Source organism: Pantherophis guttatus, chromosome 13 (genome assembly GCF_059756535.1).
Source record: "Pantherophis guttatus breed Tessera chromosome 13, ASM5975653v1, whole genome shotgun sequence".
NCBI lineage: Eukaryota > Metazoa > Chordata > Lepidosauria > Squamata > Colubridae > Pantherophis > Pantherophis guttatus.
The window spans coordinates 9,533,105-9,557,005 of record NC_142075.1 but is presented as its reverse complement, the minus strand read 5'-3'; the positions used below and the strand labels follow the sequence as shown (position 1 = coordinate 9,557,005).

The window sequence follows — 23,901 nt, the reverse complement described above, 5'->3', positions numbered from 1 at the left end:
AGACAATCGATTTTGGGGATTCCTTGCTAGCAGGACTACCAGATTCTGTAACAACTTTGTTCCCTAGGCCATCCGTCTGGTAAACTCACAAGATTCGTTTTTCTCGCCATAAACATGTATACATCCGAACTAGACTGGGTTGTTTCTCTGTGCAGTATAATATATGTGGGTATATACATAATTTTTTGTTTATTTATCTTGTCATGTTTATGTAAGGTAAAATTGGAGGTGGTTACCCTGTATGCAACAAAATTTCATTTTTAATGTATGCCAATTAGTGTACGTTCAAATTGACAATAGTTATTCTATTCTGTTCTGTTCTGTTCTGTTCTGTTCTGTTCTAAATTCCAAAATTCCAAAATTCCAAAATTCCATTCCATTCCATTCCGCTCCGCTCCGCTCCACTCTATTTCTATTCTATTCTATTCTATTCTATTCTATTCTATTCTATTCTATTCCATTCCATTCCATTCCATTCCATTCCATTCCATTCCACTCCACTCCACTCCACTCCACTCCACTCCACTCTATTATTTCTATTTCTATTTCTATTTCTATTTCTATTTCTATTTCTATTTCTATTTCTATTTCTATTTCTATTTCTATTTCTATTTCTATTTCTATTTCTATTTCTATTTCTATTCTATTCTATGTTAGATTTCTCTTCTGTCTTTTGCCTACAACCTCAAGATAACTGTAACTAAAACTGTACAAATCATCTGTGAAATATGATTGTCTCTAGTCATGCAACCCTCTAGATCTTTTTGAATGCACTCCAGAGATCCGGATTAATCCGTTTAGATCCTTGCATGTCGAGTCGCCCTGCCTCGTGAAATGAAATACTGGTACAGCGCAGATGTATTCTGAATCACCCAGTATGAAACTCTCCCCAGTTTCTGAAGCTCCTGAGTTGAAATGCAAATATATTGTTAAATTATTACATTACAAACAGGGTTTGTCTTCCTAGTAAACATTCAAAAGATCAGCCTGATAGCTTGTAATGATTCCCTCAAGCTTATTTTTAAGATTATAATTGTCTTAAAGATACAAATGTGTGATTTGACACTGAACTTCCCAAAATGCAAAGAAAAAGATGCTCTCTGGTTCCACAAAGCTTGTATATTTCGTCATGATGTTTGTTTGGAAACAGATTCACTGTATTCTAAATGTTAATAACCCTTTGTGGAAAAAGGAACCGCTCTCACAGCTTTCTTTGTTAATTGGGTCAAAAAAGAGAATTTCAGTATGAGTAATTAAAACTACACAAATGGAATTCAGGCTCCTACACAGCTATTAAAAACAGACAACTTTTCCCTGACATCTGGCTTCCCTATTTATTCTCCTACCTGCTCAACAGAAGAGTTTTGTATAATATAAGAATTATTTTCCAGTTGATTTTTTCACATGCCCCAAACTTTACACTGAAGATGTTACCTAATCAGCTAGTGAAGCCTCTGCAAACAAAGAAGTTCTAAGCAGCAAGGAGTCCACCAGCTTTTCCTCTGCAGGAAGATGCTTGATGGTGTAATGTTGCACACACCAAAGACTCAAAAAAGAGGCCCACAAAATCAACAGAACTAATACCCAGGAAGCAGAAGAAAGTTCTGACTATTCAAGATGGATATCAAAAGTGTTTTTGAAACTCTTCTCCACCTGATTTAGAGGTGGTCACTTAAAATCCAGGTGGCTTCAGGTGGTTCCAGGTAGATAGTTGGATAGATGGATAGATGGATAGACGGATAGATAGACAGATGGATAGATAGGTGGGTGGGTGGATGGATGGACGGATGAAGGACAGACAGACAGACAGACAGAAGAGAAAGAGGGAGGGAAAGAGAAAAAGAGGGAGAGAGAGAGAGAAGAGGGAGGGAGGGAGAGTGGGAAGGAGGTTAGGATGGCAATTGAGGCTATGAAGCCTTAATGGCAAACAAGTGTCAGATGCCCTATAGCCGATGCCCCTTCTGAATGCTTTCCATTGAACCCCAAACAGACAATAATTTTTAAAAAGCAGGCTATTCATAGATAGCCTTCAATTACTCTCTCTCACTAAGCATGTGGAAAAACATCACATCATCTCAGGGAATTTCTCCAAAATGTCCATCTCCTTTGAAAGGATTGTAAAAAGGACAAACACTCTTTCATGAGGCTTGAAAGAATTGTAAAACCTCTTTTCTCCAACCTCATGAGACCAGTTCAACATAAAAATGCAAGGGGAGGGGATTCCCTCTAATGCTATCTGAAATACTTCAATTGCTTGTGCAATCCCATTGCAAACTGGTAGTAAGGTAAGTTGAACCACCCCTGCTACATATGTGCACAGAGAGAGAGCTTCCCTCTCATTCCTGGACCTAAACGTGAGGGAAAAAACCCCAAAACCAAAGTTCTGAAATGAGTATTTTTTATCTCCCTCACAAACACTGGCATGAACTGACATCCATCCACAGGAAATTCAAAGTCAGGACTGGGAGGAAAACATATTTTTAAAAGAGAAAATAGCATCAGCAAGATGATTAAGAGGAGGTGTTATGTTCTTCATGAGTAAGGCAGTTGACATATTCCAAGAACATAAAAGTGCAAGGGGAGGGGATTCCCTCTAATGCTATCTGAAATACTTCAGTTAGATATTTTTCTGTATCTCCCACTCATCTGAGAGATCCCACCAGAAAGAAGATGTTCCCATAAATAGACATCCCAACTATAGTTTTGAATAAATAATTCAAATAATCCATACTTGCTTACTGATGGCTTTTCAATAGAAACCGGTTTGGCTTTAATAATTTAACCATTTTTGTTACATTTGTAAGTGAGTCAACTATGAGCCACAATCCTGAGTACATATCTCTAGTTGTTCAAGACTTTGCTGGTCTTGGTCAATGAAATAACAATAATAACAACAATTACCTCAACAACAAACTTTTTAAAAAGGGAAACGCTGCATTTTCTATGCTGGGATGCTGGCAGGTGTTTTTATGGCATAGATACACAATGTTTAGTAGTCTGGGGGAATTAATAAAGCCTGATTTGTAAATTGGCAAGACAAATGCTTAAAAGAAGTTTAAAATGAAGCAATTTCTCTATACATTCTTTGCAGGCCAAATATATAATCATCATTTTATGGACCCTTCATTTTGTAGGTTTCCTTTTGCCTATGTTTTTTAAAAAAGAGTTTTATAAGTTATAACCATTTCCATCTGATTCACAGTAAAATAATGGCCCACAATCTTTTCTCTTTCACTTTCTCTCTCTCTGCTCCCTCCCTTTTATTTAATTTTCTTTTTCCCCAACAGAGTTACCAAGTCTGTTTTGCAGAGCCCCGTTTGAAATAACCACTGCAAGAATCAGCAACATCCAGCAGCTTAATAGAAAGGAGTCCATTTTAAATGAAGGCATATAAGCCTGTAAATGCTGTCTCTGAGCTTCCTGAAAACCTAGTACAAATTTTCCCCCACTAAGTTCAACAATCAGTAGTGAAAATGTGGAGAGAGAGGGGGGGACAGAGGGACAGAGAAAGAGAGAGAGAGAGAGAGAGAGAGAGAGAGAGAGAGAGGAAGGAAGGAAGGAAGGAAGGAAGGAAGGAAGGAAGGAAGGAAGGAAGGAAGGAAAGAAAGAAAGAAAGAAAGAAAGAAAGAAAGAAAGAAAGAAAGAAAGAAAGAAAGAAAGAAAGAAAGAAAGAAAGAAAGAAAGAAAGAAAGAGAACTTGGCTTGAGATGATCATGGGAACCAATCTGTTTCTGGCTACTTTTTCCTTTGCATTTAATTCTCCATGATAGACTTTAAAAAGCTGATCCTTTATCAAACCCCTCACACGTAAAAGGGGTTCTTGAGTGAGTATATAACTTGCCTTTATTTGGATCAGGCCTGGAACAGTCTTTCTGGAAGGATTACCCCCCCCCCACCACCCCCATTCTCACAGTGAATGCCAACTGTGGTTTCCAGAGTTGGACTGAAGGATTACAGTGTCTTCACTGAGTTTAGGTCTGTTCTGCCTTCACTCAGGCAGACTTTTGCCATCTCAGGACAGATCTAACGTCCACTTTCAAGTTGTTTCTGCTTTTAAAAATCACATCTATCCAATTCTTGTGTAATGCAATTTTAAAACATCCATTTGAGGTGTCTAGGCATGGTATTTTCCCAACCCCACACCCCACCCTCCAAAATAAAACTTATAAATTGGACGTTGGTAGCAATTTTAATCTAAAGCCGAATGGCATTCAGTTTGTGGGAAGTTTCCTGAGATGGATGACCATTGTGTCGACTTCCTGCTTCCCCTAAGACTTTTGTTTTCCACCTAAACTGCACGGATTAAATCTCCCCTAAATACAAATGAAACTGCAGCAGCCGAAAGTTTATTCATCTTTAAAAGAAAAACAGGTTTGTGGCATTTTGTCGCCAAGATTAACAGGTGACCTTTCGCCAAGGCATTCACTAAACTCCATCGTTGAGCTGCTAACAAAATGCACCAAATTGCAGCATCGTAGTTTTAAGAGCCTGGTGCTGGCATCTCAACGCATTGTGCAGCAGTCCTTAGCGAGTAGCAGGGAAGCCTCAAATCACACACCCATCAGCTTTCTCAAAACCCAGATACACTTGGAGCCGTTTGAAAACTGTGGTCCAAACTGCCTGCTTTGACCAGATATCAGCTTAAAGCCCCGTTATATGTTTTTTTTGCTATCCAAACCATTTTCTGGAGGATCTTTAGAGACTTGGCAAAATCTCTCCTGCATCTCTCCACCCTGCTGCCTCAGCAAATTTTTTCCAGTCCCTGCTACCCCTGATGCGCTCGTGCAGAAAAAAAGGAGAAAAAGAAGCAATACAGCTCACAAAAGAAGAAATATTTCTTACCCAAAGTAGCAAATGCCTCCTGCCTGACAGCCAACCCGTCCATTCATTTGTTCCTCGGTTGTTTCTCCTTCTGTTTGTTCAGCCGTCGGCTGTTCAGATGGAGCAGCCGGGGCGGGGTGGGGAGAGAGAGAGAGAGAGAGAGATTAGGAGGAGTAAATCTCTGGGAGAGGATTGAACCCACTGAGGATGCGCGACCAGGTAAGGCGAGATGGAAAAGTGAGGGGGGAGGAAGTCCAGCCACTCGCTGGAGAGCAAAAAAGGGAGATTCCCCCCTTGTCAGATCCACTCCCACGCCACCCACTCAGCTGATTGTGGGTGGGTGGGTGGGTGGGGGAGTGACAAAGAGGCTGCTGGCAGATCGGATGAGGCAGGGAATTATAGCAGATGTGCAGCCTTGAACTTCATCAGGAAATTGATGGTGCTCAGCGTGGGAGGATGGCAGGGAGAGACAATAGCCCATATTAGAAAAGGAAGGCGCTTTTAATGCATCGGCCATTCTGGGTCTCTCTTTACTAGTCTTCAGAGTGGGAGGAACTACTAGTGCCAAGCAGGGAAATACTCCTGCAGAATATTTTATTGTCCGAGAATGGGGAAATATGTCAACTAGCCAAGTTTACGGAGGCAAAGCTGAGGGATGGAGTGGAAGGGGTGTGACTCTTCGCTTTTCTGTGATATTATACCTAATTTTTTTTTTTAAAAAAGTATGGCTTTTTATAAAGGACAAACACTTTGATCAGATATTGTTGAACTCTGATGAAAAATGAATTAAGAAAATATATAATTTTTTTTTTACTAAACTGGAAAATGGAGGATGGACAAGTAAAAGACACAATGACACAGTGGGTAAAAAAAAACCTTTGGTTATAATATAGAATTAGAGAAATGGCAAAATTTATGGGAAAGGAACAAAAGTGTGTATAGTCAAGGCTATGGTTTTCCCAATTGCAATGGATGGCTGTGAAAGTTGGACCATAAGGAAGGCTGAGCACCAAAGAATCGAGGCCTTTGAACTCTGGTGCTGGAGAAGACTCCTGTGAGTCCCTTGGACTGCAAGGCGATCCAACCGGTTAGTCCTAGAGGAGATCAACCTTGACTGCTCTTTAGAAGGCCAGATCCTGAAGATGAAACTCAAATACTTTGGCCACCTAATGAGAAGGAAGGACTCCCTGGAGAAGAGCCTAATGCTGGGAATGTTTTGAGGGCAAAAGAAGAAGGGGAGGACAGAGAACGAGGTGGCTGGATGGAGTCACTGAAGCAGTAGGTGTGAGCTTAAATGGACTCCAGAGGATGATAGATGACAGGAAGGCCTGGAGGAAGGTTGTCCATGGGGTTGCGATAGGTTGGACACGACTTCGCAGCTAACAACATGGGAAAGGAACTATAAATTGACAATGGCACCTTCTTATCAAGAAAATGTGTGTAAAATGTTTTATAGATAGCACTTACCATCTGCTAGGTTAGCTAAAATGCTTAAAAATATGTCTAGCAAATGTTGAAAAAAACGTAACCAAAAAAACGGGCACTTATTATCATATGTGGTGGACTTGTGTAAAAGCCAAAAAAAAAAAAATTGGGCAAAAATACATAAGTGGTTAAAAAGGATGATAGTGAAAACATGCAGATTTTAAATCTGAACTGTTTTTATTAGGTATAATATCAAACTGTTGGCTTTTCTCTTTCAGGATGCCACCTTCTCGCCAAGGGTCTGCAGCATCCTTCCTTGCTCAAGTGAAGAGCCTGGACTGCCATCTGTCAAAAATGGTGTAGGGTCTCCTGCTTGGGCAGAGAGTTGGACAGAGTCCCTTCCAAAACTCTTAATCTGTATCTGTATCTAAATTTCGGCTCAATCCCAGGGGAGAGGGAGACCTGGATAACTCTTCCATGGGTTTCATATCTAATCACAGTCATTTCCAAGGGAGAATTCTTAACTTTAGAGACGGTTAGCAAAGTTCACCTACTCCTGAAAAAAATGTAGAGAAATTGCCCACCCCATCTAGCTGGGGCATAATGTCTAAAGATATTACTACATCTTAAAATACAGGGAGTCCTCAATTTACAACAAAAGGTCATTTAGTGACCTTTTCAAAGTTAAAACGACACTGAAAAAAAGTGACTTGTGACCGTTTTTCACACTTACGACCGTTTCAGCATCCCCGTGGATACTAGATCAAAATTCAGATGCTTGGCAACTGACTCATATTTATGACGGTTGCAGTGGTCATGCGATCGCCTTCTGGCAAGCAAAGTCAACAAGGAAGCTCAATTCACTTCAAACAACCAGGTCACTAATTGCAGTGATTCACTTAACAACTGTGGCAAGAAAGGTTGTAAAATGGGGCACGTTTTACTTAAACAACTGTTTAATTGTGGTTGTATGTCGAGGACTATCTGTAATGGTGTCTACATATCTAATCAAGACCAAGAAAGCATGAGCTATACAGAATTTAAAAAGCTGTGTTTAATGCTAGTTGTGAGATAAACAGGAAATTTTGGAAACTGCGATAGGAATTTTCCAGTCTCAGTTATGGACAGTTAATTATTATTTACAAAGTCTCTTCAAATGACTTAAATTAGTTCTTCGCAGATGTCTCTCCACCTGGAGATAGCTAGAGAGAGAGAGAGGGAGAGGGAGAGGGAGAGGGAGAGGGAGAGGGAGAGAGAGAGAGAGAGAGAGAGAGAGAGAGAGAGAGAGAGAGAGAGAGAGAGAGATGGATAGAAAGAAATCTAATGCAAACTAAGCTTAGAGAAAAGATAATAGAAAGGATCAAAATGTGTAAGGAAAAAGAGAGAAGAAAAAGAAAAGTAAAAATACAGCAAGGAAAGAGAAAAGAAATAAAGGAAGAAGTGACTTCCAACCTTTATCACAAGCAGAAACAAATTTGTTAACTCTTCATGGTCTCTAAATTTACAAACACTTATTTCTTCCTTCTATATTCCATCTCTTATCTTTTAAAAAATCCATAAAACATTATCTTTTCAGTCCTGCTGTCAACAGATAGTCCATAAAGGGTAGCCAGAAGTAACAGCATATCTTGTTTTAACCTTGATCAAATAAACCAACTTTATATTCCTTCCTTTGACTTCCAACAGTCTTAATTTCTAGTCTGTTGTATCTCTTAAAAATCTCCTCTCTTTTTTTTTTCTATTGGCCTTCTCTAGCCATTAACAACCCACTCACCCTTACTTTTTATTTTGCTTGTATTCCACAATCATCTTTTTTCATCATTGTTTTTTTAATTATTGTAAACAGCCTCCAATTTTTTTAAAAAATGAGCAGTACATAAATCATGTTAATGATGAAAATGAATGCAGAAATGCTTTAAAAAATGGTACTTTCGGAACTACAGGAGTAAATGTTTGGCTTTGCAATTCTGACAGTCATGAAAAGAGAGCAAAGATTTCTTGATAAATTGTAAGAAAGAAACTTGGAGAATCAATGGGTGGGATTAGATGGTAATTACCACCGTAAGAAGATTCTCCCTTTTTACCTGATAACATGGACCAGATTGTCCTTCTGTCTAATCCTCACACCCACATATAAGATGGATCCCTAAGGCATCAAGTTACAGCTCTCATTGTTATATCCAAACCCTCTGTAGCTGCTTCACATAAATGCCTAAATGCTACCTTCTTTCCTAATGACCTTATCAGACAAATCTTGGCAACAAGTTAAGAGTCCCTAATCCCTCCAATGAAATATGTCAGATAAAAAAGGATTACCTATCCTGCCCTTGGCTAAAATTAGACCTGCTTTTTTGCCTCTTCTAGGCATAGAAGTTCTCATGCCTGGATGTGTCTACCCTGTTTCCCTGAAAATAAGACCCAACCGGAAAATACCAGATAGACAGATAGTTGGATAGACGGATAGATGGATAGACAGATAAACGGATACAGATAGTTGGATAGATGGATAGATGGATAGATGGATAGAGAGGTGGGTGGATGCGTGGATGGACAGACAGACAGATAGATGAGAGAGTGGGAAGAGAAAGAGGGAGGGAAAGAGAAAAAGAGGGAGAGAGAGAGAGAGAAGAGGGAAGGAGGGAGGGAGGGTGGGAAGGAGGTTAGGATGGCAATTGAGGCTATGGAGCCTTAATGGCAAACAAGTGTCAGATGCCCTATAGCCGATGCCCCTTCTGAATGCTTTCCATTGAACCCCAAACAGACAATAATTTTTAAAAAGCAGACTATTCATAGATAGCCTTCAATTACTCTCTCTCACTAAGCATGTGGAAAAATATCACATCATCCCAAGGAATTTTTCCATCTCCTTTGAAAGGATTGTAAAAAGGACAAACGCTCTTTCATGAGGCATGAAAGAATTGTAAAACCTCTTTTCTCCAACCTCATGAGACCAGTTCAACATAAAAATGCAAGGGGAGGGGATTCCCTCTAATGCTATCTGAAATACTTCAATTGCTCGTGCAATCCCATTGCAAACTGGTAGTAAAGGTAAGTTGAACCACCCCTGCTACATATGTGCACAGAGAGAGAGCTTCCCTCTCATTCCTGGACCTAAAACATTCCGTTTGTATCTCCCCATCCAGATATTTTCTAGGATGGTATATTTTGCATACTTCCACCTAATCGTAGGAAAAGCTGGTGGCGCTAGAATAAATGCAGAATTTATAGAGTTTTATTTCGTATATTTGTAGACCAAATTTGCATCACCCACAGTGATTGACACAAAATAAAAAATATAAAAGCCATAGCACAATTAAACTAGAGAATACAACATTTACGGTCCAAGGCCTGAATATCTATAGAATTGCATTCTCCCAATAACATCTGGCAAGGGTGGGCTGTTTGCATGTCATCTGGTTTTCTAATGGTCACCTCAAGTTACTTCCTCATGTTTTCCATTTTTAACATCCATTTTCCTTCTACAAATTATGCACAAGTCCAAACAATGTTTTCTACACATTTACTGTACATTAGTATTGAAAAAGCATCAATATTCTTTTGATTGCTAATCTTTAAGAAAACAGAGATTGAAGGAGCCCCTTTCTCCCACTTTCCCTGTGGGCCTTTTGCTTGCTCTGGTGTCAATTGGACAAGGCCACCCTGTCAAAGAATCCTGTGTTAATCCCACCAAAAGAGATTCGTGATTGTCAGGCTCTAAGAAAGACACAGAAACTTAGCTCTGAGCAGTTTCCTTTATTGTTCCTCACCAATAGACAGAATCTTGCCAAACTAATGTCAGGTTCCGATGTAAACGTGAGGGGAAAACCCCCCAAAACCAAAGTTCTGAAATGAGTATTTTTTATCTCCCTCACAAACACTGGCATGAACTGACATCCATCCACAGGAAATTCAAAGTCAGGACTGGGAGGAAAACATATTTTTAAAAGAGAAAATAGCATCAGCAAGATGATTAAGAGGAGGTGTTATGTTCTTCATGAGTAAGGCAGTTGACATATTCCAAGAATATAACACCCATACATATCACATCAATACTGGTGCGTATCTTAGTTAACAATCGCTGCATGTACTTCCATGAATCTGGGAGTGGTACAAAGCATTTTATGTGTATACAAATTTAATGCACTCTATTGTGCTTTTAGGTCCCTTAATACGTGTTTGGTTTGTCCCAAACACGACAAACCCTCTGTAGTTAAGCAGCCCCAGCAAGAAGTCTCTCTCACACACATAGCAGGCTAACAAGTCTGTCCGTCTGGGAGATGAATAGTTGTCTGCCACACCTATTCATCCCCGCCCCCCTGCCTTTTATCCCCAGAGCTAGGGTAGGACTTCACTAGCAGCGGTGGCTCTTCCATCCCAAGGATCGGCCCATAGATTTCCACTGCTCTCCTCTCCTCTGCCTTCTGCGCATCCATGCGTCAGGCACTGGACCCAGCTGTTCCTCCTCTTCCTCATCAGCCGCCTCCAGATCTGGGGGCTGTTGACTCTCCATCTGTGGGCTGATGGATGGCCCAGGCTCCACCTCTGTCTATCTCTGACAGCTCCATTCCTTCTTCCCCTTGGAAGCTCTCAGGTTGCCTTGATGCTGGTCCTGATTCCCACGCTGCCTCCTCATCTGATTCGGCTGCTGGAGGGGCCTGCGGCCAACAGGCCACAACAATATCTTTTGTGCATAGTAGGCACTAACCTGCCCTCTGGGTTCCAAAATGATAGGGATAGGGATCACCAGCATGCAAAAGACAACCATCTGATATTAGCACCAAATAGTACCAATAGAGACAGGCACCTTGGATGCAATCCCAAAACATCTGAAGCACTAACTGAACGCCATTGACAAAAACCAGGGGTGCTATTCAGAAGGTTCTGATAGGTTCTGGAGACCCAGTAGCAGAAATTTTGAGTCCTTCAGAGAACTGGCAAATACCACATCTGGCTGGCCCCAGAGTGGGGTGGGAATGGAGATTTTGCAATATCCTTTCCCGAGTAATTGGGTGGGAATCGGAATTTTGCAGTATCCTTCCCCTGGAATGGGATGGGAATGGAGATTTTGCAATATCCTTCCCCCAATAGTGGGGTGGGAATGGGGATTTTGCAGTATCCTTCCCCTGGAGCGGGATGGGAATGGAGATTTTGCAATATCCTTCCCCCAGGAGTGAGGAGGGAATGGGGATTTTGCAGTATCCTTCCCCTGGAGTGGGATGGGAATGGAGATTTTGCAATATCCTTCCCCCAGTAGTGGGGTGGGAATGGGGATTTTGCAGTATCCTTCCCCTGGAGTGGGATGGGAATGAAGGTTTTGCAATATCCTTCCCCCAGGAGTGAGGAGGGAATGGGGATTTTGCAGTATCCTTCCCCTGCAATGCCCACCAAGCCACGCCCACCAAGCCACACCACACCATGCCCACCAAGCCACGCCTACAGAACCGGTAGTAAAAAAAAATTGAATTCCACCACTGGAGAAAAACCACCATCAGTCAGCTGCGAAAGGCAGCTTCACTTAGAACAGGCTACACTCTGCAACAATACCTTTTAACACCATCAAACGAGAACATCTGCCTGTTTCAGTCCTTGGGAAAGACTCATTAGGTGAATAAAACTGCCAAGTCCAATCTAAACACCTGGCTGACTGTGCAACCAACCATAATATTCCTATGAATTAGTCATGAGGCTTTATCAGAATACAACATGCAAGACAATAATAAGCCAAAACATAACACAATGGAGCAAAAGGCAAAACTAAAAGAAAATGTAATTCGTATTTCTGGATCACCGCTACAATTTACCTTTAAAAAAATCCATACATACGGTTTCCAATTGCGCTGCTTTATATATAAAAGACCATATTCATTTATTTGTATCCCGCCTTTATTTTTAAGAATAAAGCAATGGACACATCTAATATTTCTTCCTCCTCCTATTTTTCCCACCACAACCTGTGAGGTGGGTTGGGCTGAGAGAGTGGGACTGGCCCAAGGTCACACAGCCAGCTTTCATTATGTGTACGATTTGGGTTCTGACCACATGTAAATATATGTATTTTCCTCATTTGTTGGACACCATACCACATGCCAGGTTGATGCATATCCATACATGTCCAGATGATTAGGGGACTGGAGGTTAAAACATATGAGGAACGGTTGTAGGAACTGGGTGTGTCTAGTTTAATGAAAAGAAGGACTAGGGGAGACATGATATCTCAGTGGTTGCCACAAAGAAGAGGGAGTCAAGCTATTCTCCAAAGCATCTGAAGGTTGGGCAAGAAGCAACGGATGGAAACTAATCAAGGAGAGAAGCAACTTAGAACTAAGGAGAAATTTCCTGACAGTGAGAACAATTAATCAGTGGAACAACTGGCCTCCAGAAGTTGTAAATGCTCCAATACTGGAAGTTTTTAAGAAGAGATTGGATAACCATTTGTCTGAAGTAGTGTATTGTATCCTGCCTAAGCAGAGGGTTGGACTAGAAGACCTCCAAGGTCCCTTCCAACTCTGTTATTCTATTCTATTCTATTCTATTCTATTCTATTCTATTCTATTCTATTCTATTCTATTCTATTCTATTCTATTCTATTCATATCACATGCCAAGCTTCAGGTGTTCCTCGACTTACAACAATTTGTCTATTAACCGTTCAAAGTTCCAATGGCACTGAAAAAAATGACTTATGACCATTTTTCACACAACCGTTTGCAGAATCCCCAGGGTCACGTGATCAAAATCCAGACTCTTGGCAACTGGTTCACATTTATGACGGTTGTACCTTTCCGGGGTCATGGGATCTCTGTTTTGCAAAGTCAATGGGGAAGCCAGATTCACTTAACAACCATGTTACTAAGTTAACAACCGCAGTGGTTCCCTTAGCCACTGTGGCAAGAAAGGTCGTAAAATGGGGCAAAACTCCCTTAACAAATAGCTCGCTTAGCAAAGTGAGATACATTTTGGGCTCAATTGTGGTCGTAAGTCAAGGACCACCTGTACAGTCTGAGTTCCTAGTTTGCAGCTTCATATTGTGTGAACCCAATCAATTGCAATTTATTCAAAAAACCATCAAAAGGACCCCACGTCTTAGCATGCTGTGTAAACCAGTAGTGGGATTCAATTTTTTTTACTATTGGTTCTGTGGGTTTGGCTTGGTGGGCGTGACATGGCTTGGTGGGCGTGGCAGGGGAAGGATACTGTAAAATCTCCATTCCCTCCCCACTCCAGGGGAAGGATACTGCAAAATCCCCATTTCCTTCCGATCAGCTGGGACTCAGGAGGCAGAGAATAGATGGGGGAGGAGCCAGTCAGAGGTGGTATTTACCGGTTCTCCGAACTACTCAAAGTTTCCGTTACCGGTTCTCCAGAACCTGTCAGAACCTGCTGAACCACCTCTGTTGTAAACATGGCTATTGCTTTCTGTTCTTGTTTCTCAGGTTGTCCGTAAAGACACTGTAATAGGAATGGCTGTTCATAAAGATTGTGTTTCTCTTGGAAATCTGAACCACTGCTATAGCCCAGCCTACAACAGTCCCTTCCCAGCCTCAATAAATTCATTTGTTTTGCTGGCACGTTCAGAGATTTACTCCTTGCAGAAATCTCCTCCAGGATGGATTACTGCTGCATCAGCAGAGACGTGGACGATATACTAAAGAGGGCAGAGTGAGTTAGCAAGCAGAAGGCGGGAAGAGAAGCAAGGAACAGGGAAGGAAGGACAGATCCTGCTGCACTGACACGCCATTCCTGCCAAGCAAGATCATTGCCAATAGCAACTTGTTTTTGGCTTTGTAAACAGAATCTACCTGTTGTAGTTTAGATAAATGATAGATAGATAGATAGATAGATAGATAGATAGATAGATAGATAGATAGATAGATAGATAGATAGATAGATAGATAGATAGATATACAGGTAGGTAGGTAGGTAGGTAGGTAGGTAGGTAGGTAGGTAGGTAGGTAAATGATAGATAGATGATAGATGGTGTGAGAGAGAGAGATGAGATAGATAGATAGATAGATAGATAGATAGATAGATAGATAGATAGATAGATAGATAGATAGATAGATAGATAGTTGATAGATGGTGATAGAGAGAGAGAGAGATGATAGATGATAGATGATAGAGATAGGTAGGTAGATAGGTAGATAGATGATAGATTGGTGATAGATGGTGATAGGTAGGTAGGTAGATAGGTAGATATATGATAGATAGGTGATAGATGGTGATAGATAGATAGATAGATAGATAGATAGATAGATAGATAGATAGATAGATAGATAGATAGATAGATAGATAGATAGATATAGATAGATAGATAGATTTCTTTAAATGCTTTAAATCTTGCACTATGCAAAATGCCATCATTGGATTGTCAGCTCCAGTTATTTATGCACCTCTATAACTGTCTGGTTTGGCACTGCAACCAATCAAGACAAACACAGACTTTAACGGATAATTAGATCTGCCTTCCATTGAGGCACGAGCCAGAATAAGTGCTGTGAAAATATCTACTGACCTCTCACATCCTGGACATAAACAGTTTCAACTTCTACCCTTAAAACGACACTATATAGGGCACTGCACGTCAGAACAACTAGACACAAGGACAGTTTTTCCCCATGCCTTCACTCTGCTAAACAACTAATTCCCACAACACTGACAAACTATCTAAAAAGGCAGAATTACCATAATTATTCTCATCTTCCCTATTACTTTATCTTCTTATGACTATAACTTTGTTGCTTGTATTTTCCAATTTATATTGTTTACTTAGTATCCTAGTATGACTGATTCTGACTCTAAGGAATTTTGCCATTCTTGTTCAACAATTCAAAGATGTCAGGCAATAACAGCAATATTTGATACAACCAGTATTTTCTTTTTAAAGCATTGTTTTAAAAGGTGGCCCACAATTTACTTATGAATATTGGATGGCTGTTTAGTTTTTAAGTTGCACAAACCTCCATTTATAGCAGTTTGCTTGGATCCCACCCAGCAAGGACTTCGTTTAAGAACTTGTATCTAAACCCAAACATATCTTAGAATAATCAGTGCCAGAATTAGGCTCCAATGTTTTTGCTTTCTTTAACAGCAGTAATGCAAAATGGAGGTTCCCTAAAAAGAGCTCATGTATAGAATGAAACAGTCTGCAGGGTGTAGTAAAAAAGAAGAAGAATAGAGTAGAGTAGAATAACAGAGCTGGAAGGGACATTGGAGGTCTTCTAGTCCAACCCTCTGCTTAGGCAGGATACAATACACTACTTCAGACAAATGGTTATCCAACCTCTTCTTAAAAACCTCCAGTATTGGAGCATTTACAACTTCTGGAGGCAAGTTGTTCTACTGATTAATTGTTCTAACTGGCAGGAAATTTCTCTTTAGTTCTAGGTTGCTTCTCCCCTTGATTAGTTCCCACCCATTGCTTCTTGTCCTACCCTCAGAGGCTTTGGAGAATAGCTTGACTCCCTCTTCTTTGTGGCAGCCCCTGAGATATTGAAAGACTGCTATCATGTCTCCCCTAGTCCTTCTTTGCATTAAACTAGACATACCCAGTTCCTGCAACTGTTCTTCATATGTTTTAGCCTCCAGTCCCCTAATCATCTTTGTTGCTCTTCTCTGCAGTCTTTCTAGAGCCTCAACATCTTTTTTACATCGTGGCAACCAAAACTGGATGCAGGATTCCAAGTGTGGCCTTACCAAGGCATTATAAAGTGGTATTAACACTTCACGTGATCTTGATTCTGTCCCTCTGAGTAAAGATGACAGCCATAACGGTACCAATAAAGAAGAACATTTGTAGCTCAGGTTTGAAATGATGTTACCTAGTTTGGCTAATAAAACATCTGCAAGAAAACAACCAAGCACAGAGAGTACCAAGGACTCCTCATAAAGGTACCCCATTGGCTTTCTTGTCCACATCCCGAAGAAACCACAGCCCACAGTTCAGCTATTTCACAGTTCTCCCTTCATTTATTCTATTTATTTTATTACTCTCCTCTTTAAGTGGGGGAAAAAAAAGATTTCAAGAGTGTCTGGCTCTCTGTGAAAGCTAATTTACTCGCTCACTAGCTTTCCCTTTGTCAAATTCTTATCAGGCTTAAGTCAATTAACTAGCAGTTTTAAGGTCAGGACTCTAAAGCAAGCAGAGGCCTAGTTGTAAATCCCATTCAGCTTCCAACGCAACAGAGATCTTACTAGAGCTGGCAAAGTTCCTAGGGTAATGCAGACTATAAGGCCAAGGTTATAGTGCAGAAGTCTTCAAACTTGGCAGCTTTAAGACTTGTGGACTTTGAAGTCCACAAGTCTTAAAGCTGCCAAGTTTGAAGACCTCTGTTATAGTGCAAGGTGAAATACATACCACCCAGGCTAGGCTCGTTTTTCAGACAGAGTCCATCCAAGACTGCATTCAGGAGGAAGAACTTCAGCTCAGAAAGGTCTCCAGCTGCAGGCACTGATTGTCCTTGATTTCCTGCATCAAACTCCTCCTGTGCAGACCTTCCTGGATCAGGGGGTCCCTTCAATATGTCTCCACTTGTCTGCTTGCTGACTCTTTGCACAAAATGGATGGCCCTCTTGCGGGATGGGGGATGAGCCTCCTGTTCAAGGTTTGAGTCAAAAGATTTGGATTCTGAGGGCCTCTCACCTCTGTGTCGAGTCCCTGTTTCTTCACTGTGGTCTCCCTCGTTCGAGAAAGCTTTTTGATCCAGGATTCAGGACATATAAATCCCATAGCTGTTGGATTAATTCAGTAAATCACGCATTAAATAAATCATGAGTTTATTATGAGCAGGGCCCCCTACAGTTCTAAGAGCCCCGCTGGCAGTGACAGCTGAACAATGGAAGGCATGATTTCCTACCCATTTCAAAACAGTATACTAGTAGTAATGCATACTACTGTTTGTTTTAAAAACACACCAACAAAATGAATTTCCAAACTTGCAAACCTGCCTCCACCCACACCTGGAATCTGCTCTCCATCCACTTTGCAACCCTCAGCTGCACCCCCGATATTAAAAACGAGTGCTGAGTTTGCACGCTGGGTGCATATCGCGCCGTTCTCTGGAGTCCCAAAGGCCCCCACAGATGAGAGGCAGGAGGCAAGGCGGATAAATTGCAAAGATGGAAGACGGTAAGCAATACACGGGCTGAGATTTTTCAGGAAAGAAATCCCAAAGCAATTAATAGGAACAACATAGGAATTTCTCACCTTTGCTGATAGATCCAAAACTGACAAACAGGTCTTCCTTCCATCTTGATTTTCAAACTTGCAAGATGGATGCCAGCCTTCTGAGGTGGTCTAGACAAGAAGCTGACATTAGGTTACATTAACAGAATCTTGCGAGTCTAAAAATGCTGTCAAGAACTGTGACCAAAAAAAAATTGTAAAATTGGGCATGACTCACATACTGCCTTACTTAACAATAGTAATTGTGGTTCCAATTCTAGGAATAAGCCCATAAAATGAAAACAGCCATAGTGATTCACTTAACCACCGTGGCAAGAAAAGTGGTAATAATTGGGCAAAACTCTCTCTAACAACTGTCTGGCTTAGGAACAGAAATTTGGAGCTCAATTCTGGTTGTAAGTTGAGGACTCCCTGCATATCATGGCCATTCTGCAGTTTTACCCAGTTCATCAGGTCTCCTGCTTGAGCCAAGGTTGGACTAGAAGACCTCCATGGTCCCTTCCAACTCTTATTATTCTGTTATTCAAATTCCGGGCGGGGTGGAGGGGGTTGCATGCAGACCAGAAGGTCAGCACAAGATCCCTTTCAATCTTCATTCATCACAACCGCCTTACTTAGCCCTAGTAATTCTAGGAATAAATCCAGGACTGCCAAGGTTGGTGTTTTCTCCGCTGCTTTCAGAGGAGGGGAGGATGCAGCATAGAAGGAAAAATAAAATAAAATTACAAAAGCTCTCCCATAGCTTATTTTTTTTTCTCTTTACGCCCCACCTTGGAAACACTCCCACGAAGATCACATCCTTCTATTGTTCTACTTCGTTTGAAAAGCAACACGAAGTGTAATCAGCAAATAAATACCGAAATATGACCTACTATCTAAATTCTCTCCCTTTCTAGGTGGTAATTTGTGGGGAAAGAACTGTTTATGTGACTCATTGCAGTCGAACAACACTATAATAAGTCACATTAAGGGACGTACAAATGGGCTGTGTGTTTCTTTGTTTTGTTGTGACTTTCTTGTCTAGCCCACCAGCCTGCCGTTCTAAGTCACTCTGAGTCACTTTGAAACATTTGTGGCGAGTTTCGCCCCATTTTGCCACGGTTGTTAAATGAATCACTGAAGTTGTTAAGTTAGGAACATGGTTGTTAAGTGAATCTGGCTTCCCCGTTGACTTTTGCGCAGCCAGTGTCTGGATGGAGTCAGAGACGCTGGCAAGAATTTGTGGTTTTATATGAATAAATACACTTAGAGTAAATAAGAGAGGCAAATAGGAGCATAGTCAGGTGAATCAGCACAACGGGAGCATCTTCAGGTAACTCACAGGTCAAAAAGGTGGGAAAAGAGGAAACTCCCCCTTTTCACTCAAGGCAACCAATCACAGCTTAGATTGCCTCACGCAGTAGCCAGCTCTCTTTAATCCATCAGCTATAACTTGTGTGTTGTGACTTTTTACACAAAATTAAATATTTTGACAACTTTGCTTGTCAGAAGGTCACTGCCACTGTCATAAATATGAATCCGTTCCCAAGCCTTTGAATTTTGATCACGTGACCACAGGGATGCCACAACGGTCATAAGTGTGAAAAACGATCACGAGTCACTTTTTTTCAATCCCGCTGTAATTTTGAACGGTCACTAACCGAACTGTTGAAAGTCAAGGGGTACCTGTATAACTCTTTCCCTCTCACCTTTACAGCTCAAGAAACTGGAGGGGGTCCATTTTGGTCCACATTTGCTACACCCCATTGCTTCTGTGGGCTAAGTTACCTCTTATCCGACCATTATTCCAGCTTTGGTGATTCCTCCTGTCTCTTAAGGTCATTCCCACATACCATTATGATTGATTATCCAGTCTTGGCCACTATCTTGATTTGTTTTATCCTGCTATTCTGTTTTATCAGAAATGGCACAGGGCCTCCTGCTTGAGCAGGGGGTTGGACTAGATGACCTAAAAGGTCCCTTTCAACTATTCTATTCTATTCTATTCTATTCTATTCTATTCTATTCTATTCTATTCTATTCTATTCTATTCTATTCTATTCTATTCTATTCTATTCTATTCTATTCTATTCTCAGATGTCCCTGAGCTATCTCATATTTTTCTTTACTGTATTTTGAAAGGGAAGGTGGGGAACTGAAGCTTACTTCTGATCTTGCTCACGAGCACTAGACATTAATTCTAGTGGCCAACTGAAACAAGCATTCAGCCTTATTTAAAATGGACAACCCTCCAACCCAATCTCCATAGCATTGCCCTTCCCATGAACAGAGTTTTATTGGGCAGCCAGAGAATACAGGTTTAAGACCACAATTGAGCCCGTAATTTCTCTTGCTAAGCAAGACAATTCTTAAGTGAATTTTGCCCCCATTTTATGACCTTTCTTGCCACAGTTGTTAAGTGAAGCACTGCAGCGGTTAAGTTAGTAACACGCTTGTTAAGTGAATTTGGTTTCCCCATTGACTTTGCTTATCAGAAGGTCGTAAAAGGGGATCACATGACCCCAGGTCACTGCGATCATCATAAACATGAGTCAGTTACCAAACATCTGAATTTTGATCACATGACCATGGTCGTAAGTGTAAAAAACAGTCGTAAGTGTGAAAAATGGTCATAAATCACTTTTTTCAGTGTCATTGTAACTTTGAATGGTCACTAAATGAACTGCTGTAAACCGAGGACTCTCTGTACCACACACAATAGCAAGTGAAAGCATCTGAGGTCCCTGTTGTGGTCCGCCAGCAGCCGGTGGAGCTGGCAGCGAAGTTGGACAGTGAGGAGGCTGGGCAGGAACATGGGCCAATCCTGGAGTCTGGGGAAGGCCCGGATGAGGGCTCTGCATTGGAGGCAGAGATGGGGCCAGGGCCATCTTGGAGTGATGCGCAGACTCCGGAGCCCCCAGAGTCGGACAGCAGAGAGGCAGAGAAATAGGAGGAGCTTGTTCCTGGTGCACACATGCGCAGAGCTGCCAGAAGGCAAGAGCAGCTAAAGCAAAAGGGACAACTAGGGAGTAAGGCCAGGAGATGATTGGCCCCTCCCATAAGGCTTAAAAGAGAAACAAAGGCACTTGGGCCTTTTGCAGGAAAGCAACGTTGCTAACTCTGTTTCCAGTTGGCATCTCTTGTTTGTTTCTGAACTTCATGGGGCTTTGCCAAGTAAGGCCTTCGACAGGGTGTCAAAGAAGATAAAGGTTGGTGATTATCCTGAAGGACTTCTTCCGAAGGACTTGTTTTGCAACTAATTGGGACTCAGCTGGGAATGAATGTAATTCTCAGCTGTTACAATAAAATAGGTTATTTTGGGACTAATTGTGTATTGTAATGACTCAGTAAGCCTAGGTCACAACAGTCCCCAAAAGAACTATTCTTAGACTATTCTCCATTCAGTTCCCAAGACAGAGTATCTGCCCCTTATCCAGGCCCTCTCAGTCCCACGTTCCTTATCGTCAGGTGTGGTTTTCAATCTTTCCGGCTTTAAAAGCCACATTTGTTTTTCATTGAGTTTAGCAACGGTGCTATTGCAAATGTTTTCCTGACAATATAAACAGGCTGCAAAAGTTTAAAATATCACAGGAGAGACATAATAGAGAATGTGTTTCTTTAATGGGTGGCTTTAAGATGTAAATAATAAACAAGAAGACAAGAAAGTTAGAGATAGCCTTTCTCTACTCAAGAATTCTGGCTGGGCTGGAGAAGAACTTTCTGATTCCATCCCGCAGCAAATACAATTCTCAGATGACACAAATTTCCAACATCTGGTAGGGTAGGGTGGTGGGAATCATAGCAGTTTGTCTCTCAAAGGCCTCCTGATCTCATTCCTAGCTGTTGCTGCTGCTCTTGTTACATATTTTCCTACAAGTTTGCATGATTCTTGTACAAAGGCATCTCAAAGCCATTTACAACACATAAAAACCCACCATCAAATTTAATAACAGAATATAATGCCGAAAGCCTATGTGCAATAAATACGGAGAGAGGAAAACAAACGTTGGATGAAAGGGCATTCATCCAGCAATTTATTCAGAAAAGGTCAAGAGGATGACCTTCAACGGATACCCCCCAAAAGTGTACATGGAAGCAGAGCAACAATTGTGCAAGGAAGCACAACTCCAATTGCAGGTCAAAGAGCATTTAGAAATGAAGGAGACGCGATAGAGAAGACCTTCCCATGAGCACCTATAAAACAGCAATTATTGATTCTCAACACACTCAGGAGAATTATTTATAATATTCTTAATAATCAACCTTGTCTATAACGGGGAAGGTCGTTCCCAGGCAGGAATTCAAAAGGCTATTACAGATAGTCCTTGCTTAATGATGATATTTGGGACTTGAATTTCCACTGCTAAGAAATGCAATTAGAAAGTATGATATCATATGACTGCATCGCAGGGGTGAAATCTACTTATCTTCCTTACCGGTTCGGAAATGCTCACTTTGCTCACGCATGCGCACAAGTCACATGCACGCACACAACTTCTGTGCATGAACAGAAGGTTAAAAAACATTACTTCCTGGTTAAAACAAGGAAGTAATGACACCTGGCCAGCGATCGCTACGGGATTGCCAAACCACAGGGAAATATCGCTACCGGATCAAGCGATCCGGTCCGATCCAGGAGCATTTCACCCCTGCTGCATCGCATAAAGACAGCAGTCCCAGCAGTCTCCAAGCTGCCATCATTAAGCAAGAATGTCACGTGATTGCAACTTTTGATTTCCTGCCAGCTTCCCCATTGACTTTGCTTGTGGGAAGCAGGCAGAGACATCGCAAATTGCATTCACGTGACTGTGGGATGCTGTGCGACATCATTAATCAGGCACCAAGTATCCCTATCACAATGATGTGACTGTGGTGGGGTCTGCAAATGGCTGGAGCTTCAAGGACCAGTTGCAATTACCACTTATCATCAGAGGTTCAAGTGGTTGCTGAACAAGTGGTTGTTAAACAAGGACCATCTCTATATAAACAACTGCTACAAGTGTCTTTGTTGTCAGAGAAGGCTCTTAGAAAAAGGAGTATAGCCTTTATCCTAATATACTCAGGATATATTGGCTCTAAATGGGAAAGTTCAGTTGCTGCATTCTCTTAACGCAATTGTTTCAATCTCAATAAACCTTGTTAAAGAGAACTCTGAAAGAATTGTGCTTGGAAAGTACTTGAAATTACTTTTAATTTAGGCAACTGTCAAGGAGCTGCATAGAAAGGAAGTCACATCCGTCTCCTTAAATCCAGCCAAAAGATTGTGGCTGCACACTTTCCAACAATCACTAGATTTGTTTCCTGTGGTTATTCAGAAGATTGTAGGCTGTTTTGTGGCTCTACCCTCAAAGAGGTTGCCCCACACCTATCTGGATATTTGAGATCGGTCTCCAATATTCATCGATATTTTACATTTGTAGCTTCTAAAAACATTAAAGGATGCTAGTTTTTGTATTTCTGTCTGTTATTGTCTCCAATCTAATAAAATGTTTTGGCATCCCTTCTGTCCAGCTCCTTGAGCGTTGCCTAAATTAAAATTAATTTCAAGTACTTTCTGCAAAGAGACTTAAATGATGCAGTATGAGTTGGCTAAAAAGTATATCTAAAATATCTACTATGACTTTGCTTCTTTCGGTGGTGGGAAATAATAGGAGAAGGAGTGGGATGGTTTTAGTCACACACAGTGCTGAGCTACAATTTATTTAATAATGCTTTAGCAAGTGAATCACAACTGGCTGATAAACTGTGGTTTGCGAGCCTTAATAATTAGGTGGCCAAATATTAAACCAAATTCTAAAAAAAAAACAAAAAACACCCCACACTCAGAATTAATTCAGTTTGCAAACTCAGCCATTGAATGATCTTTGTGTTTATGATCCCTTCAAGTTATTGGTGACTCCTGGTGGCCAATTGGATTAGTTCCTGCAGACTTCTTAACAAGATTTTCAGAAGTGTTTGCCACTGCTTACTTCATAGGGCTGAGCGAGAGTGCCTGGCCCAATGTCACCCAGCTGTTTTCATGCCCAAGGAGGCACTAGAACTCATAATCTCTAAATTTCTAGTAGGTACTTTAATCACTATTATAATAATAATAATAATAATAATAATAATAATAATAATAATAATAATAATAATAATAATAATAAAATAACAAAAATAACAAAAAACCACCTTACTCGGAACAGCTTACATCCTCCGACGATACCTTAACAGTTCCTAGGTCCTTGGTTAGGACTCGAGCTGCTGAGCTATTAACCAGCCTCAAAGGCTGTGAATCTCACTAAAGATTAACCAATAAATAATAATAATAATGACAGATTAAATAGATGGAAAACCAAAGCTTTGCATGGACAGCACTTGAAAAACATTGAAGGAAAATGTGATGATGACAATTTTACATGGGCATGGCTTAAGATGGGAACCATCAAGAAAGAAACGGAAGGTTAATACTGGCTGCTCAAGAAAAAAGCACTACAAACTAATGCCATGAAAGCG

The 23,901-nt window shown here is 41.0% G+C and overlaps 1 protein-coding gene across 1 annotated transcript in view; it reads right to left on the bottom strand.

Annotated features, from left to right (window-relative positions):
* Positions 1 to 4,978, bottom strand: part of SV2B (synaptic vesicle glycoprotein 2B) — a 72,178-nt gene extending 67,200 nt beyond the window's left edge. The window contains exon 1 of the mRNA XM_060694781.2: positions 4,843 to 4,978. The gene's annotated coding sequence lies outside the window, so the exon portion shown is untranslated. The remainder of the gene's footprint in view (positions 1 to 4,842) is intronic.
* Positions 4,979 to 23,901: the final 18,923 nt, after the last annotated feature.